We start from the raw sequence: 17,819 nt of genomic DNA, 5'->3' as shown, positions 1-17,819 counted from the left end.
CGACACCACGCAGAGTACAATCCAGGAGACCAAGTGTGAGTTTTGACACCAATTCGCCGTCGCGGATTAAGTGAAAAGTTGTTGCGTCGATACTTTGGGCCGTGCAAAATCATTCGCCGCGTCGGACCACTGGACTATGAAGTCATTCCCGACGGAACGTCAGCATCACAACGGCAACGCGCACGCCCAGAAATTGTACACGTTGTACGACTGAAGCCATATTGGCCTCGAGATCGAGCAGAGTCGCCACCTTGCGGCTCAGCGGCGAAACCTACTCAGTGTGGATGCGTTTTCGCTTCGCGTGCCAGCCCGCAGTGATTTACGCGGGCGCATGCGGCGTGTACAGGGGTGTTTTTGTTTGTTTCATGGTTCTTGCGAGATTTTGCTTACCTATATGCCTCTTGCAAAATAAATATGAACAGTCTATAACCCCACGCTTCATTAAAAATATATATATACTTGTCCGTATTGAGCATGTCATGCTTGGATAAGGACATCATCCATCGCGGTCTTCGGCGCTTGAGATCCTTTGACATGCAATGTCTCAAACGAAGTAGTACTGTCATTACCACCTTGTCAAAGCAAAACAGGTCGCCGCCGTCCATAAAAGTTAATAAAAACGCTCAGAAATCGCGTATTCCCGTTCCTGCTTGGAATACCGCAGCTACTGAAACATATGCCACCGCAGACTGCTTCATATAGCAGAATGCAGTTTGAACAGACGCCTCTATGTCTACTATGCCTTCTGTATTCACGATGGAGTTGTGTGAGTACCTTTTTTTTTTTTTTTTTGCTTTTAAACCTCTGTCGCGGTGTCTCAATGGTACGGGCCCCCGAGTGCTGATTTCGAGAACGGGGGATTCAATCACAACCGTTTCGAAAGGCGCGCTCCTCTGCTGTGGGATTTGACTGCACAATAAACAATCCCACGTGGTAAATGTGGTGTTAATAATGAACAAAAAAACGACACCAAAACCAGCGTCTGCAATCATCCGTCATAGCCGATGCCGCTTTCATGCGTTAAACCCGGGCCAATATGCATTTTTCTTTTTTTTTTTGTTGTTGTTGTTATTGAAGGCTTCTGTGCATCCGTAAAAGTTTTAGTGAGCACATTTTGCTTTAGAGAAATGCTCGAACGTTTGGGAAACATATTCCCTGCACCTAATTGTTACCCTAAATATTACATAATACACCTAGATTAATGTACTTTACTGGTAGCCTATTATAATCATTATAATCCCTTTTCGCCCAAGTGCTGTCTTCCGAGCAAGCTTGTCGTTTCTGACAAGGGGAGTAAAACAACTTCATGCAGGCTTAAATATCAGTGTTCGGGAATAAATACATCTTTATAGTCGCATGATAAAATGACCTCCATTTCTTTCGGAATAGTTTTATATCCGGAATCTGTTTTGGAAGCAACCCTAATATTTTACTTCGCATAAGATTTAGTCACTGCTAAATAATTAGTAATAAAGAAATTTTCAGCCTATAAAATTGCTTCCCAGAACATGACAGTGCCCATCCGCCCCAGACGGCCACTGACGTCCGACGGACAACCGAACTCGGCCGCAACTCGGCGGCCGATTTCGGACGTCCGCCGGAATTCCGGCGTACGTACGAAAGCGGATGGTCGAATCCGTTCGCCCAGCGGACAGCCGCCGTACGTCCGCCACTGGATTTGCTTTTACACAACTATGATATAGTTTGTAGTCGTCGTGCTCGTCTGAAATGCGTATAAATAAGTAATGCCGTCAAGTCTGCATTATATGATGCCAGAGCGAATCGATGCGATAGAAAGCGTTTCCATTAAACAGTTTTTTTTATTTTCCGCATGTTTCATCGTTGAATTCTTCCATAAAAAATTTTTGATTAAAAGTTACATGACCATTAAACATTTTTCTATCATGATGCTTCGGTGAAATTTTAATCAGTGGCTGAATAGACGCAGCAAGCAGCAAGCTCAAAAAGAACGAAACCGAACCTATCCTCAAAAAAATCTGAAATGAGCCAATCCAATCCACCTGACAAGTTGAAGTTTAGTCATGGAAGATGGCTTCACGTTTCCGTGTTCTGCATTTTCTGCGCAGTTACAAATACCTACGGCTGTAATGCACTGCTAGCATTGTTTTTGCTGTGGCTTGGTGCGGCTGGCACACTTTGTTCACCCGCCGATTCCAAAGTAAGTATTTCACCGAACTTTTGTTTCTTTAGTGGAACTTTTCTATGCACCGATAGTGGTGAGCTTTTGGGTAAGGAAACAGCTCTGTACAGCAGCCGAACGGTCGAGTGTTTTAGACGAGACTGACAGGATGGCTCCGCGCCGGCTAACTAAAGTGCAGCCTCAAGTGTGAGGGCCATCTTTCTCGGCATTACTGGACGCTGCGCCAGTAAGCCGCGCAACTTCTCTGTCTCTGATAAAGGAGTGCCTGCCCAAGCTTTAAAGGAGTTAATTTGTTAACCATGCGCAACGTGCTGAGTTGTAAAAACTATACGAGAAAACTTTTGCACTCCTGCGACATGCCTACACTTGTGAAAACGTCGCGAGCTTTTCTTTTTTTTTCTTTTTTTTTTTTTTTTTTTTTTTTTAATGGGCAGCCGCTGATCTTTCTCTCTCGAGCTTTACGGCAACTACAGTTTCTAGAAGGAACGGCTGTAGCTACTAAATAACTAAAGGTTTAGTACTCTCCTTCAGCTTTGACAAACCAGGACAGCACCTTGCGCATGTTGGTTATGCATGTGGGACCGAACCGCGCAGAACAACCGGACAAGGAGATGAGAGAAAAAAAAAAAGTCAGCACTTGTCTTTTTCTTGACCCGTTGTTCTGCGCTGTTCTGGCACGAATTTGACATACCGCCGCCGCGATACAGTTGGGCTGTGAGCTCTGGTGCCTGCAACGCCTTCTTTTATGCAAAACAGGCATACTGGGAGGCCATGCAAGCCGCGGGCTCAAAAAAAAGAAAAAGAGAGCTGTGCAAAAGTGAGATGAAAACAAAATTGTTGTTGCTTTGTCCTTACAGATATTCAAAGGCTCCTCAGAACTTCACTGCATTATTGACAGCGAGATAATGCCAAAGCTACACTAGAGCCATGCAGCACCTTATAGTGCATGATACTGAGCTTATGTCTCACACTGAAAGCTCTTACCATGTTCTTAGATTATCATATTAAAGTAGCTTTAAACCCATGCTTGTTAATACAGTGATAGCCATAAATTGAATCTAGGGCATCATGCTCACATACAAGGCTTCTGATAACCGCTGGTCACATGATGTGGGCTATAGCAGAAACCTGTACCTGGTCATCTTACAAGCATTTGTGCAATTGATGCTTTTAATGTGTTGTAAAAGTTTTTGTGTTCTGTTTCTGTATGGGAATGCTTTCCTTATTGAAGGCTAACATTTGGCTTGCTACAGCAAAACCTCTGCCTAGTCATCCTAAAAACAGCACCGCAGTTGGTGCTTTTAGTGTGTTGTAAAAGTATTTGTGTTCTTCTGTATGGCAATGCTTTTCTCGTTGAAGACTAGCATGAGGCTTCCAAAAATTTTTCAGGTGCCATTTGCTGTAGCCGATTTCGTAGGCCAACAGGAAGCAGCACTTTGAACATGGAAAACTGTCATCCACGGGGGAAAAACAGCAACATCCCTTTGCATTCTCATTTCTTTGGTATGGCTAAAAGTGAGTATTGTATCATTATCTATATTATTAATATTGAATCATGATTGTCAGTGTTGAAGTTGTTTGAGCGTGATGATTTTAAACACACAGGACATCCCTTCGACATTAAGGTTTTAGCTTGTTTACATGTAGGATGTAGAACTGGTTTCAACAAACTTTATGCAGCAAATTCTTTTTACATTGTCCACCATGTTACTTTTTGTCATTGTCCATTGAAGTAAATAACCAGTATTTTACGTTTACACAGTCGTCCACTCTTAGCTTGAATGGGAATGTGTGGCATGCAGTTTGCAAAATAGCAATGCATCCGTCACAGCCATGCATCAAGGCTAAGTGGCTTGTGCGTAGAGGGACCAGCCGCTCCAGCTTCACGTCATCTGCCTCTTTGCTCCGGTGTGCAGACGTGCATTGAGGCAAAGTGGTTTATGTGTAGAGAAACCAGGAGCTTCTTTGTCACATCTGGCTGTTTGTTACGGTGTGCAGATGCGCATCGAGGCAAAATGGCTGATGTGTAGAGGGGCCAGGAGCTGCTGCTTAACGTCGTTCGCCTCTTTACTACAGTGCACAGCCGTGCATTGATGCTAAGTGGCTTGTGCATGGAGAGCCCAGGAGCTGCAGCTTCACCTCTGCCTCTTCACTGAGGTACGCAGGTGCGTATTGAGGCAAAATGGCTTATGCATAGAGGGACCAGGAGCTGCTGTGTGGCGTAGTCTGTATATTTGCTATGGTGCGTATCGAAGTACAATGGGGGGGGCTCATGTGTAAAGATACCATGAGCTGCTGCGTCATGTCGTCTGCCTCTTTACTATGGTGCGCAGGCATGCATCAAGGCAAAGTGGCTTATGCACAGAAGGACCAGGAGCTGTTGCTTCACATCTGCTATGATGTGCAGCTGCGTATTGTGGGTGGTGGTGGAAAACATTGCCATCAGATACAAATACAGGAGGTTACTCACTAGCTGACCCTGAGGGGGCCTGTCCTGACAAAAACAAGGGGTCCCTAGTTTGGGACCCCGGTGGTGGTAGAGGGACTAGAGGCTGGTACTTCACGCTGTCTGCCTCTTCGCTACGGTGTGCAGCTGCGATGGATGCAGTGGCATCTCAAAAAGTGCATGCCACGCACTCGCATGTTCTGCCTGAGTGGACGACTGTGTACCTGCTATAGCTTTGTTATTCATAGAATAAACCTAGGCCAAGTTGGATAAATTATAGCTCACCTCATATGTGGTCAGCAAAGAAAAGCCACTCCAGAAAATCTGATGCATTTACTGTCATAGGATTCTTATTCATATACATGCTACTGGCAAGTCAGATTCTTCACCCTCAGAAATGCCAGAAAAATAACCAAGGGTGCGTCTGTAATAGTCTAGCTTGCTCTTTCTTTGCAGACTTGAGTCAGATGTGTGTTCCATTGCTGTGGGTGGGACAGGTGTGAATCTTTGATGTTAAGCTTGCAACAAGTATGTTATTGTAGTTTAAAGGCAAAACGGTACTAATAATCGTAGCCCCCCATGGCCTTTATCCCCTTTTAATAGTGTTGTTAGACACTGAATTATTAGTTTACTCTGCACTGTTTCTGTCTAGTTAATGTGCGGAGATGTACATATATTTATATGACTTGGAGTTGTCGACTTTGCACTTAGAAACATTGTAGCGTTATATGATGTGTTGCTTTCATTTCTTTAATGATTTCTGTAAGGGACCGGTGGGTATGCTAGGCACCATTATTAGTCTGCTCTTTTTGGGTCACCTGTTCAATGCCCAGCTGCGGCCGTCTCCCACTTGCCCTCGGACAGGAGGCGGAGAGACGCGCACAGTGAGGCAGCTATAGCAGCTACAGTGCTTAACGGAAACGTAGGCAGAGAGGGAAAGAAGTCCCCTCTTCCGAGGACTTTGCTGTCGCACTCGAAGACGCGGGGACAGGCAGTTTGTTCTCGTTGCTGTGTCATGTAGGGGGCTCATTTTTATTTAAGGAGCTTTACGAACAGTATACAACTAAGGGGTCCTTAGTACTAAGCATACTATGGGTCCTTAGTACGCTGACTGGACCCATCACCCGGAGGCAGCACAGCTTTGAAACGAGCACCTCTTTTGGAAGAACTGCTTATCGTTCAAAGAAAAAACACTGTCAGGTTGAAGGGTGTAAGGCCCTCTTCCTTGTTGGGGAGCCCATAAAAGTGACAATTATTCAGTGCAGGCGCGCTGAGTGGGGTCTCGTTGAGGATTCCAACCCTGGATGTCAACAATGGTGGGAGATGGCGGCGTTGAAAAAGGGCAAGTGTGTAACAGTGACGGTATGATGCGGAGCTGGAGGATGTGGGTTGGCTCTTCTGATGTGGTCCACAGTGGTGCTGACTCGGACGCCCATAATTGCAATAACTGCCCTGTAAAAGGAGCCGCCAAGGATGCAAGCTTTGGGCAATGGTTGCGCACTTGGGACACCGTTTTGATGGGTTCTAATTTTGTTTTTCTTTTTTTTTTTTCCTAGGGGAGAGAGTTTGGCATGTGACCTAGTGAGCCAATCATTTCGAGGTCCATTCTCTAAATTCCGTTTGTTGTAAAATGAATTTGTTGTTCCTTTTGCATTGCTTGTATTAGGGAGAGGGTGAAGAACTTATGAAAGTGGAAAGACATGCCAAAATGTTTGTTAGCCAGTCATGTGTGAGTTCGTTGTCATTGGGGATGAGAAATGTGGGCAGAGTCCCGAAGTTAATGAAACGGCCCCGCGGCCTGGAGAACTCGTTCTGAGCTAGATTTTGATCTCTTTCCTCTTCGACATAGATCATGGTCATTGTTTCACCTGTTGTAAATACGTACATTCATGTATTAAATTTTCAGTTCATCTTCCTCTCCGTGTGCAAGTTGTTGTGGCCAGATGCAGTAAATTCACTATTTTCATTTCTATATAACGTGCCTTTCTGAAGATGGTGAGCTCTTTTGTCCAATCCTGTAAGAAAGCAGCAAAGCGCTCCCAAATCTTCCACAAAATTGTGTGATATCTTTAATACTAACTGCGGCTTGGTGTCACTCAAAACATGTAGTTGAGGTAGATTTCTTCCCCCCCCCCCCCTCCCCCCCTCTTTTTGTTCGTTCAAATGAGGACCAGCGGACACTAACTTTTGCTTTTGTAATGCCCGAGGCCCCGCCTTCAGGCAGTACTCCAATGTCAATACCATTTTTATAGCTATGGCTGTCCAACAGCACTAATGTCTTTTATACACTTCTTTTACTAATCTCTTACCCAAGTGGTGGCTTATACTGCGGGGGCGAAAGTCTCTGGACAATATGTCTGGAGATTTTGGACTAGAATCGCGATGTAAACGAATTGTGACCTTATTTCTCTTGCACACATGAAAGAACTAACGCTCAACTTTCACATCGACAAGTATGGTCCGAGTTTCCTGGTCGATGTGAAAGTTATGTGCTTTGATTGCAGTTTGTGTAGTCCACACACTTGTCCCCGATATTACATAGGGGCAAATTAGGCGCCTTTACAGGGGCAGTTTCTTTGGCGCCCACTACCTTCCCCATAAACAAACTACAGTGTTTCTTGTGAACAGCTGGCTGCATTTATAAATACCATTATTTTTTTTGTAATTTGTTGTGCGTAGTTGAGAAATCCATGACATACATGCACAGCTGGTTGCCAGAATTATGCAACCATATTTCAGTAACTAACATCCATGCTGCATGCTGCCGGTGATACATCAGGAGCTCGTGGTTGTCAGCTTTTTGTGTTTTGTGTAACTATAAGCCTTGCTATTGTAATGTCACATATAGCGCTGTGGGTAAACAAATAACTTTACTTTTAACTCTTGTAGAAGCATGAACACTGCGCAGTCACTGCGGCGGGCTATGCTTCCACATTGGGCTTTAGCCACATGTCAAATGTCTATCTTTATTCTGCTGCAGCAGCTTGCATGTTATCAGATAAGTTACTTCGTCGCAGCTACTCTAAGGAGACGCTTTCTAGACGCTTGTAGCCTAGATGTTGATGTCGATATACCCCCGACACGCCCAAGGAATGTCTTCGGTAGAGGGTACATGGAAACCAGCGAAATGTGCAATTTACAGAACAAAAAGGTAACAATTTTAAATGATGTTATTATTGATCACTTCTTTTCAGAGCAGGAACAATGACTTTAGAAATCTGCCTGTTAAACCGCTCAAAATGCAGGTTTCTGCCGCCAATGCGTACCTGTGTAATACTGCAATGCTCTGGCTGTGCTTTATGTTCATATACAGCATCCTTTATGCTTAGTTTCTCTGCATGTGCACTCCATGTCTTGGGCATTGCTGAGGGCGCATAGCAGCAAGCATAACATGCCATGTTTGGTCAGAGTGGCATGTTCAAAGAGACGACACAAAAACATTAAAATACTGAATGCCAGGTTCTGGTCAAACTACGTTTGTATCTTTTGTTATTCTGCATGGGTTTTGCTGCAGTTATATGACCTTTCTATATAGTATGTGACAGTTCTGAATGGAGATGCATGCGTACAGTGCCATCTGGAAAAAGCAATTGAGAGAAACTGGCAGTTGCCCTTGGAGATGTGTAATCAAAGTTCAGCACAGATAACTTGAATTTCATTTTCCCTTCTATTGCAGGAGGAGCCCAGCCTGCTCTTTCCATCTTAGGCCTGAAAGACCAGCAACAGCTGATCGAGCAAATGCACAGGATAGTAACTGCTCCTGGAATCCCGGCCTGCGGAGGCCGCCCACAGAGAACTCGATCATCTCCTCGCTAATTCAGAAATATTAGGTTTCAATAAATACCTTTTCCTCCACCACTTCCCCAAGGGAAGAGCTGTCACGGCCAAGGATAATTAAAAAAAATTATTCAAGTAGATTCTTAATACTCCAGTTGGCCTGCATTTTACCATGCCATTCCTTAACATCGATATTTTTTTAGTGTAGACTATTTATGCATGCAGTTTTTGCAATAAAGCCAAAAAAAAAGCTTTTTTTACAACCTCGCATGCTGGTATGCCTATGCACTTAGCATTGTTTTCAGGAATGGTGCATTTGTGTAAAGCTCAGCTAGCATATGTGCCTCTTTGATGGAAGTTTTAATTGCACACTTCTGTTCAGTGCTTTGTGTGTGAAAGTAAAGCAGACAACAGGAAACTTGAACCTGTTGCATATTGTATTGTCTGCTTTACTCTCACGACATAAGCATTGAGCACTAGTATGTGACTGAAATTTCCATGGCACATGCTTGCTGAGCTTTGCACGAATGTTATTGGCAAGTTTTTACACCAATAGCGGGCCCTGCAAGCATGTTCCGGGAAACGTCCGAATGTCCGCCTCCGGCTGCCCGTCGGACGTCCGTGGGACGCGATCCGGATCCACGAACGATAGTCCGACGGACGTCCGCTGTACGTATATCGAACATAACCGGACTTCCGTCGGATGTCCGAAGGTCCGAAAACGGACGTCCGTCGGTCGACCGTCGGACGTCTATGGCCGTCTGGGGCAGTTTATGATGTCTTCGCAGCGAGTAATTCGTAGCTTGCACTTTAACGTTACTGAAAATTAATCGCTGATTATTTTAAATTCTGTAAAGTGTATAAAAGGTCTCCCACACGGTGAAATTTATTGGCATTGCAAAACAAAATAATTACACTACTAATTTACCGTTATATGCTAACATCACACACATCAGAAATTCCTTATACTTTCTTCGGTGTCAGGAAATCATTTACAGTTAGTGGCGCATGCAGTAATACACTATCACATTTTATGACAGTCCGCAAAAGGCATCTCGGCAAATTCAATCCACTCAGCGCTGTACACGTGAACAATCAGCTTCTCTGTGCGGCGAGGTTTCCTGTAGAGTGTCGGCGTGATCTCATTTTTGGAGAATACTTGTGCGTGGTTGTCTGGGCCAGAGTTGATGTGCACTCAGTCATGCAATGCGCTGCCAGTGCTACATTTAACCTGCTTAATATTCGAGTCAAGTACGATATAATGAGCCAGGCTTTCTCGATTCAATCTAAAGTACTGCAGGTATCTGCGTGGGCTTGACACTAAATTCGCCGGTCTCACTCGCATGAGACACGCGCAAACTGTTTAAAAGTTGATAAGAAAAACAAAGCTGTCATTAGGCAGGCCCAAGCATTAGGCGCGGCGGTGTAGCGCAAGAAACGTGCAAAGTAAATCTAGAAGTCTGGGGGTTGCGTGCTTTGTTTTCCTAAACTCCGCTCTTCTTCTGCTGCATTGGCGATATCCTTGGATTTTTTTCTGCAATATTGCAAAAATACTGCATAAGACACGTTTTCATCGCCAACAAACCTGCCGTAAACTCGGAAGCAGACCTACGCAGCGTGCGCTTCTGCGAGCGCCGCCGGCTGCCGATCCACACAACCGGAGTGACGGTAGCGCCACCTCTAGGTCGATCTCGCGGCGAATACGCGCGTTAAAGAATCTGTGGCGTTTAAACTTTGCAGTGTTTATGTTTAAGTTGCTTTGGTTTGGAACTTCGAGGCGATGTTTTTTTTTTAAAGGGGGAGTAATGCCGCGAAACCTTCAAAACTGTATTTGTTGTTTTTTAACAGCCGCCGGCATACAGGCTTATCACTCTGATTCTGGATCGCGTATCAGTTCCGTAGTCTTCGTTTGTTAATGCTCGATGTCGCGAGTCACAACTTTATCAGTTTCGTTGTAGCGCAAGATGCACCGAGATCTAGCTCGAAAATTCCGGCCCCTCGTGTGTCTTTCCACAATGTTCCAGGCCGTGCTGGTAGCTGTTTGCGACGTTATCTAGATTGTTCTGTGCAGCCTTTAAATTGAGCGTTGACGAGTGTGACAGGCATTTTTTGTCCGACGAGCACGTTTGTTGCTATCGCCGCCGCCGAGTTGCTTAGTTCTTTTGCGGGCGCAAGTCAGCCCCAATAAAGAGTTATTTTAGTACCATCACGCCTGTGTCTTCTTTTGACGTGTACGGCCTTGTCACTACGTGGCAATATTAAATTATTAAAAATTTCCTCTTCGCTTATTACGATGTCTGGCATCAGCGGTAAATCAGAAGCAAAATCTGGCAACGTGATATTACCCTTTTTGAGAACAGATTTTAAATAATGATTAAATGCATTCGCCCATTATTGGCGTCAGATATTATATTGCCATCAATGAAAAATGTGTCACAGTCTGTGGTATAGAAAAAATAGCTCGCCAGAATTTTCCTTATGATGTAATGTAACTGGGCACGCTGAGGCACTATAATATTTTTCTGTATCTAGTGCGATTTAGTTTTTGACATATAGTGTCAAAGCAGGTATTTTACTTGCAATTATACCTGAACTAGTTCCATTACGTTTTTTTCTTTAGCCATTTCGGTTTCCTTCCTCAGCTGCAGTGTAGACCGACTTACCCGGGGATCGCCACGAGATTTTCTTTTTTTTTAAATCCATTGGTACAAAGTGCTCAATAGATTCATTCACAAGACATGCAAGAAAGAGGACCGCAGGCTATGCACATCAGCGGTGCTGCTATGAAAACTGTTGGAAGAAAATGATAGCATATCCCTAACGCATTTTATTTCTGTTCTTGTTTGCAGCAAGCCATTCAAGTAAGCAAAACTGGATAATCTGATATTCCGGTAACTATCATGCAGTCTGTTTTGTCCTTTATAGTCCCGCTCACAGAGAATAGATCTAGAAGTGATTTCGCGCAATCGTGTATTCTAGTGAAGCCTTCTACAACTTGTAACAAATCAAATATGAACGCTATTTCTAACTTTGCTTCCCTTATCTTATCATTGAAATATTTAGCGACATGTTTGGACAATTTATTTTGTGCAGACAGACAGGATCGCTCGATTATCAGGTTTGACATGCAAACTAATTCCTTATTACTTCCAAAAGATTGATACTGGAATTTGCGGGCCTGTACAAAAAGCCCATATAACATACTTGATACTTCCCAATATTATTTACAAAAATGCACTCTGCTTTTGGTACGTCAGGCATAGAGCGAGCTTTTGAACTGCATTTATGTAACATAAATACGCCCCCGAATATACTGCCTCGGTCTTTTCGGTAAACACTACTCGGATGGCACAAATTCACCACCATAGACAACGTTACCGAACCACATTTCGATCAGAATAAAAACATCTGGATCATTGGAAATGACAATCTATCTCTCAGTTGACTTGTTAACAAAACTTCTGCTGTTAATGATCAGTTTTGACACCAATTTCCGCTGAGCCTTTAGCCATCAGTTGCTGCTTTTTTGTACCTTATTCGTAGCAAACTTCTTTGACATCGTGCTGATTTTCTCGTCGTCAATGTGCTGTGCAGTCATGACGTCAAGAGACATATATCGCGCCTACCGGCGATGACGTCAAATCACGTGGGTTACATGGAATCTACAAAAGAACCATGCTCCTTCGATCTTCGCCAGTGGGGTATAGAGAAAGAGATCGGTAAAGAGCGGACACTCCCATAGGGCCCAGCGGCCCATTTGACTGTAGCGCACCAAGCGGCAGGCGGCAAATACTTCCGGTCTCGATGAAAGGCGCGCGATTTGAATGCTGCTACGCGCTGCGCCCTGTCCTTTTGGCACATTATTTTGGTTTTATGTGGTCTTCTAGTGTTTTTATTTTCAACATGCATAACAACATGGAAAATAGATTCCCAGTGCTCTAAACTGGCCATCAACGCAGCTGCGCCACAGACTTTGCAAAGCAGTATTGCAGAAAAGATGTCAAGTTCTTTGTGAAATGAACATTTATTTTGCTGCGTATATAACGCATAAGAGATGCAACAGATGTAGACGGAGACATTGACAAAACTTGGCACACATTAAGCGATGTGCACAGTTGTCACCCGTTAATAATTAGAAAGTATTAACGATGGGCCCTTAACGGTGCGTACACTCCCAGACACACAATTAGAGTGAGTAGGGGTAGCTGTTCCGGTCGCAAAGGAGATGCCCTTGTCCTGCGTGGCAAGCTCAGCCGGAATTCAACTGCCTTGTAGTGACAGAAGGGGGTGGTGGCCGTTTGGTGCCCAGCTTTCGACGGTTCAAGCCAGAGTAAGGGTTTGAGTCAGAAGTAACAAACAAAACACACTTTATACACAGCAAGAGACGATACAGAGGAATACACAAGAACACTTAAAAATGTACAGACGAGAGATTCACAGAAAACTAACGCTAAGCATGCAACTACACAGGTATTCAATAACACAGAGGCTTTACAATACAGAACAAACACGAGAGAGTCACATAAACAAACACCAAATTGTTCACCGGGCACTGTTGCAGTCCGACGCCTCGAGATGCGACGAGTGGCCACCATACAAGACGAGCGCCGCTCCCTCGCAGGTCCGTGGGCTTGCCAGCAGCGGGTGATCCCCGGGAGTTCAGCCGAAGCACTAGCGAACACGCCGCAACCACTGACTGACTGACTACACAAGCGGCGCGGCCTCCATAAATAGGGCGCGCCGCGTCTGTCTGTTAACCTCTGGATTAACCATGGGAGCGATGCGAGTACGGAGGAACGCCTGCAGGCAGCGACCGACATCATTGTCGATTGCCCGGCTAAAAGGGGACTTTCGTACTCCCCGCATAAATCTGAGTTGTTCGTTTATAACCCAAAGTACCTCCGCTGCAAGGATAGCGGGGAGTTTGATATTTAGGTGGAGGGCAAACCGGTGCCAAAAGTAGATCAGATCGGGATTTTGGGGATGGTCATTCAATCCCACGGCCATAACGGAGAGGTCCTGAAAAAATTAGAAAGTTACGCGATGCAAACCCTCGGGCTCTTGAGGAGGGTCGCCACTAAAGGAAGAGGCCTCAAGGAGAGAAATTTACTAAAACTAATCCAGGCATACGTAATAAGCAGAATCAGTTATGCCACGCCCTACTTGGACATCAAGGCCGGCGAAAAAGAGAAGTTAGACTGCCTGATTCGAAGATGCGTTAAGAAGGCGCTAGGACTGCCCATGGGTACCTTAAGCGAACGACTGCTCGAACTCGGGGTGCATAACACGTGGGCAGAATTGGCGGAGGCAGTGCGAGTCTCCCAATTAGAGAGACTAAGCACGACCGAGACGGGCAGGGTAAGCCTTGCAAAAGGCCTCAACCCAGACAGAGGAGTTCAAAAAAAAAAGTCACAATTAATAGTGAAATCAGGAATGCCTTGGTAGTCCCCCCCCCCCCCCCCTCCCTAGGAATATGAATCCAGAATTTAATGTCGAAAGAAGGGCCAAACGAGCCGAAGCTCTAGAGCGTCGGTTCAAGAACATGGGAGCAAAGGAAGTAGTCTATGTTGATGCGGCAAATGGCAGAAGAGGTGCAGCGGTAGCTTCGGTAGTCGATGGCCGAGGGGCACCGGTATCCGCGGCAGCCATCAGAGGCCGCAACGTAGAGACTACGGAGGAAGATGCGATAGCGCTAGCTAGAGTAGGAACAGAAGCCAAGTTCATAATTAGCGACAGCAAAACTGCCATTCAAAATTTTGGGAAGGGGAGGATATCGTCGGAGGCGGCCAAAATCCACCCAAAGAACGATAAATAGGAAAATTCAGTTAATTTGGACCCCCGTTCACACTGCCGTCCCTGGTAACAAGGCGGCTCACGAGCTAGCCCGAGCTCTACTTCTGGGTAGCCGTCGAGCCCCCCGAACACTGGGCATACGACGAGCGTCTGCAAAATTACGGGGAAATCATCGTCCATTATAAATTGGGACGTAGACTGGTACCCCCGCCAGATGTTAGACTAAATAATAGAGAAGCTGTCGCGTGGAGGCGGCTACAAACTAATACGTTCATGAACCCGGTCTGGGCGTTTCACGCGATACCAGACCTCGGGGACAATGATCTCTGCAAACACTGTGGGGCGAGAGGGACCCTCGACCACATAATTTGGGAGTGCCCAAAATCTCCAGGGATAGGGCAAAATATTACAAGTAGAGAAGCCTGGTATACCCTGCTGCGAATCGCGGACCCTGCGATCCAGCACCGCACCGTCCATCTGGCGGAAGAGGACGCAACAAGCCAAGGCCTACCTGCCAGCCTCTAATCCGCGGGCGCACGACTCGCCGTTTCCAATGGAATTAAAAGTTGTACAACCAACCAACCAACAGCGGCTTCAGGTGGCAGACGAGTAAATGCAGCGGAGCGAAGACGGAGCGTTGAAGTTTCATGAGCTTGTTCGTCAGGATAGAGTGGCAGGTCTAGATGAAGCAGTCCAGAAGAACAGTCAATAAGAGCAGAGTGTGCAGTTAAGAAGTCGAGGCCTAATATAACATCTTGAGGGCAACTGGTGAGGACTGTAAATAACACAAGGATGTTGCGGCCGGCAATGCTAATTCGTGCAGTACACATACCAATAACAGTAGCTGTGTTGCCATCCGCAACAAGGATGGTAGATGAGGTAGCGGGTGTGAGGACTTTCTTGAGGCGTCGGCGAAGCGAAGAACTGAGGACAGAAATGTGGGCGCCAGTATCAATAAGTGCAGAAATTGGGACTCCATCCACAAGAATATTGTTACCTGGAAACGCGGGACCAAAGTGATGTGCTCACTGACGAAGACGATGACCGAGGAACACGGGCTCGACAAAGCGTTGAGAAAGAGGACGACGCTGACATAGTGGACACTGCACGGCTACTGAAGTCTCAGCGTCGAGGTCAGCCCATCGCAGTGATGTTCTATTACGTACATCCCCGTAACATCTTGGTGAAGGTGCGGGGTATCGATCCTCGTACCTCTCGCCGACGTATCCGACAGTCATCGGAATTGGGATATTAGTCTGCCATTTGTCACCTTTGCATATAACTCTTCGCGTCATGACACTGCTGGGTACTCTCCATTCTATCTTCTCTTTGGAAGAGACCCCTTACTGCCCTTCGACACTTTGCTTCCCGCCGCTGGCCCCGTCACAACCTATGCCCGCGATACCATCGCCCGAGCCGACGCTGCTCGCCAGATTGCTCGTCACAATCTCACCATCTCTCAAGACGCTCAAAAACGCCGCTACGACGCTCACCACCGCGATGTGCACTATCCTCCCGGATCTCTGGTGTTGCTCTGGCTTTCGTGCCGTCGTGTGGGGTTGTGTCAAAAACTTCTGCCCCACTACACAGGTCCTTACCGTGTACTACGCCCAGTGACCGACGTGACCTATGAGATTTCACCGCTCCACCCAAAGTCACCGACTGCTACACCCACTTCCGAAATCGTACATGTCGCCCGCCTAAAGCCATATTACTCCCCCTCCACATCGCACGCCTAATACGCACCGGGACGTTGCCTTTTGCCGAGGGGGGTAGTGTTACCTGGAAACGCTGGACCAAAGTGATGTGCTCACTGACGAAGACGATGACCGAGGAACACGGGCTCGACAAAGCGTTGAGAAAGAGGACGACGCTACATAGTGGACACTGCACGGCTACTGAAGTCTCAGCGTCGAGTTCAGCCCATCGCAGTGCTGTTCTATTACGTACATCCCCGTAACAATATCAATGAGGTTACGTCGAGGTGCGGGGGTCAGTACCGAGTTGACAGTCCGGGTCGGTAATGCGGCGTCACTCCCGGGCGCTGAATTCGCTAGTTTCCCGAGTAGGTACCGGCGTATGATGGGGAGGAGCTGCGACGAGGTACCGGTGAACGGAATCGAGGAGCGCGGGGAGATGGAGATCGACTGGAGCGACGAGCAGTTGGGACGGTTTCGGTGCGAGGCTCATCCGGTTGAGGAGGAAAGTGTCCAGGCCCATCATAGGCGAGGCGGGGCTCGGCTGGTTGGGCAACAAAGCGTCGAGGTCCATAATAATACCGACGGTCAGCGTTGTAATAGGAGCGAGGGGTGGGGAAGGTACGGCTACGGCAATAACGCGAAATGTGGCCGGCGCGACAGCAAATAAAACAGATTGGCCTGTCGTCTGAGGTGCGTCACTCTGCAGGATTGTGACCAACGTAGCGACGTGAGGAGGCTGGGCTGGTGGTTGCAGCAGCCACTAAAGAAATAGGGTGCGATGGTGGCGGGAGCGGCACGGGGCTGGAGGAGAGGCCGACGTTTGCAAGTTCCTGGCGGACAACGGCTTGTATCATGGCCACGGTGTCGGGCAGCGCAGACGGGAGTGGTGCGCGAGTTAGGGCCTCGTGTTCTCTCCGGACGATCCGAGTGACGGTCGTGGGATGGAAGGGCTGGTGCAAAATATCAAAGAAAAGAGGCTTTACCATTTTAATTTGCCCTTAAAAATCACATAAAAACAACCGAGGCGCTATCTAGCGGAGAAACCCTAGTACTTTCAGTGTGGCCCCCAACGTGAATACATGTCAGCAAAGTATCTCTGATTTTCGTAACTGCACACTGTTCGTTTTTCTTCTAGGAGTCCTGGCCATAATTTATTACATTTTGCGCTCTCCAATGCGTCCTTAACTGAAAACCACCCCTGCTTTCGCACCGCGAAAGGTATACTTTTAGGTTTTGTCACTAGATAGCGCCACAGTGTTTGCAGTTTCGTGACTAAAGCGATGACAGTGCCCAATAAACCTTTCGTCGACGAGGGCGTGCGTTATTGTGCTGTAACAGCATTGAATGTGAAACTGAAAAGGACGTTACTCTATGCAAAAAAATGTCTGATTACTGGCTGGCGAATGAAAATCATAATTGTTTTCGGTACGTCTTTTCGATGTCGACCACCTGTCGTCATTGGGGTCGCTGCTCATGGTTTCTAACATCGGACTACATAAAAACGGGCGCACGCATTGATCGAAAAATTTTCGACAGCGTTTCTAACAAAACCGTTATGGAATTGAGCATTTTAGATATCAATCTTTCCACTGCGGCGAAAAAAAAAAATCGAGATCTAAATTCCAGTGTTCTGTCCCTTTAAGAGGCCCCCCAATAAGAATCGTTAAAAAAACTACAATTCTGACATGTGACAGAGAGGAAGACATGCATGCGTATTAGAAACTGTAGATCGCTTGTTGTGCCGTACTGTCTGTAAGGGAGTTTCCATTCTCATAGTTGTGTCACTGTATCAGCGACCGTGTGACATCTACCATTCTCTCCTTTATCGTTGAGAAAAGTGGCAACCGCCTCACCAGAAAACAGCTAAAGCTCTTCAAAACCCGTCTGCTCAATCTAAGTGCCTGCGACATTTTCAGGCCCCGGTAATCTCGTTCTCGAGTTT

At 46.3% G+C, this 17,819-nt stretch overlaps 1 long non-coding RNA gene across 1 annotated transcript; it reads left to right on the top strand.

Moving 5' to 3' along the window:
* Positions 1 to 1,967: 1,967 nt before the first annotated feature.
* Positions 1,968 to 8,465, top strand: LOC146202790 (uncharacterized). Its single transcript, XR_014703753.1, has 3 exons — positions 1,968 to 2,179; positions 3,551 to 3,676; positions 8,284 to 8,465. It is a non-coding gene; the product is annotated as an uncharacterized LOC146202790 (long non-coding RNA).
* Positions 8,466 to 17,819: the final 9,354 nt, after the last annotated feature.

This window comes from Amblyomma maculatum, chromosome 1, assembly GCF_055883805.1.
Source record: "Amblyomma maculatum isolate TAMU_Amacu chromosome 1, ASM5588380v1, whole genome shotgun sequence".
In the NCBI taxonomy this organism is placed as follows: Eukaryota; Metazoa; Arthropoda; class Arachnida; order Ixodida; family Ixodidae; genus Amblyomma; species Amblyomma maculatum.
The sequence above is the reverse complement of the archived record's forward strand: the minus strand, read 5'-3'. Positions and strand labels throughout refer to the sequence as shown.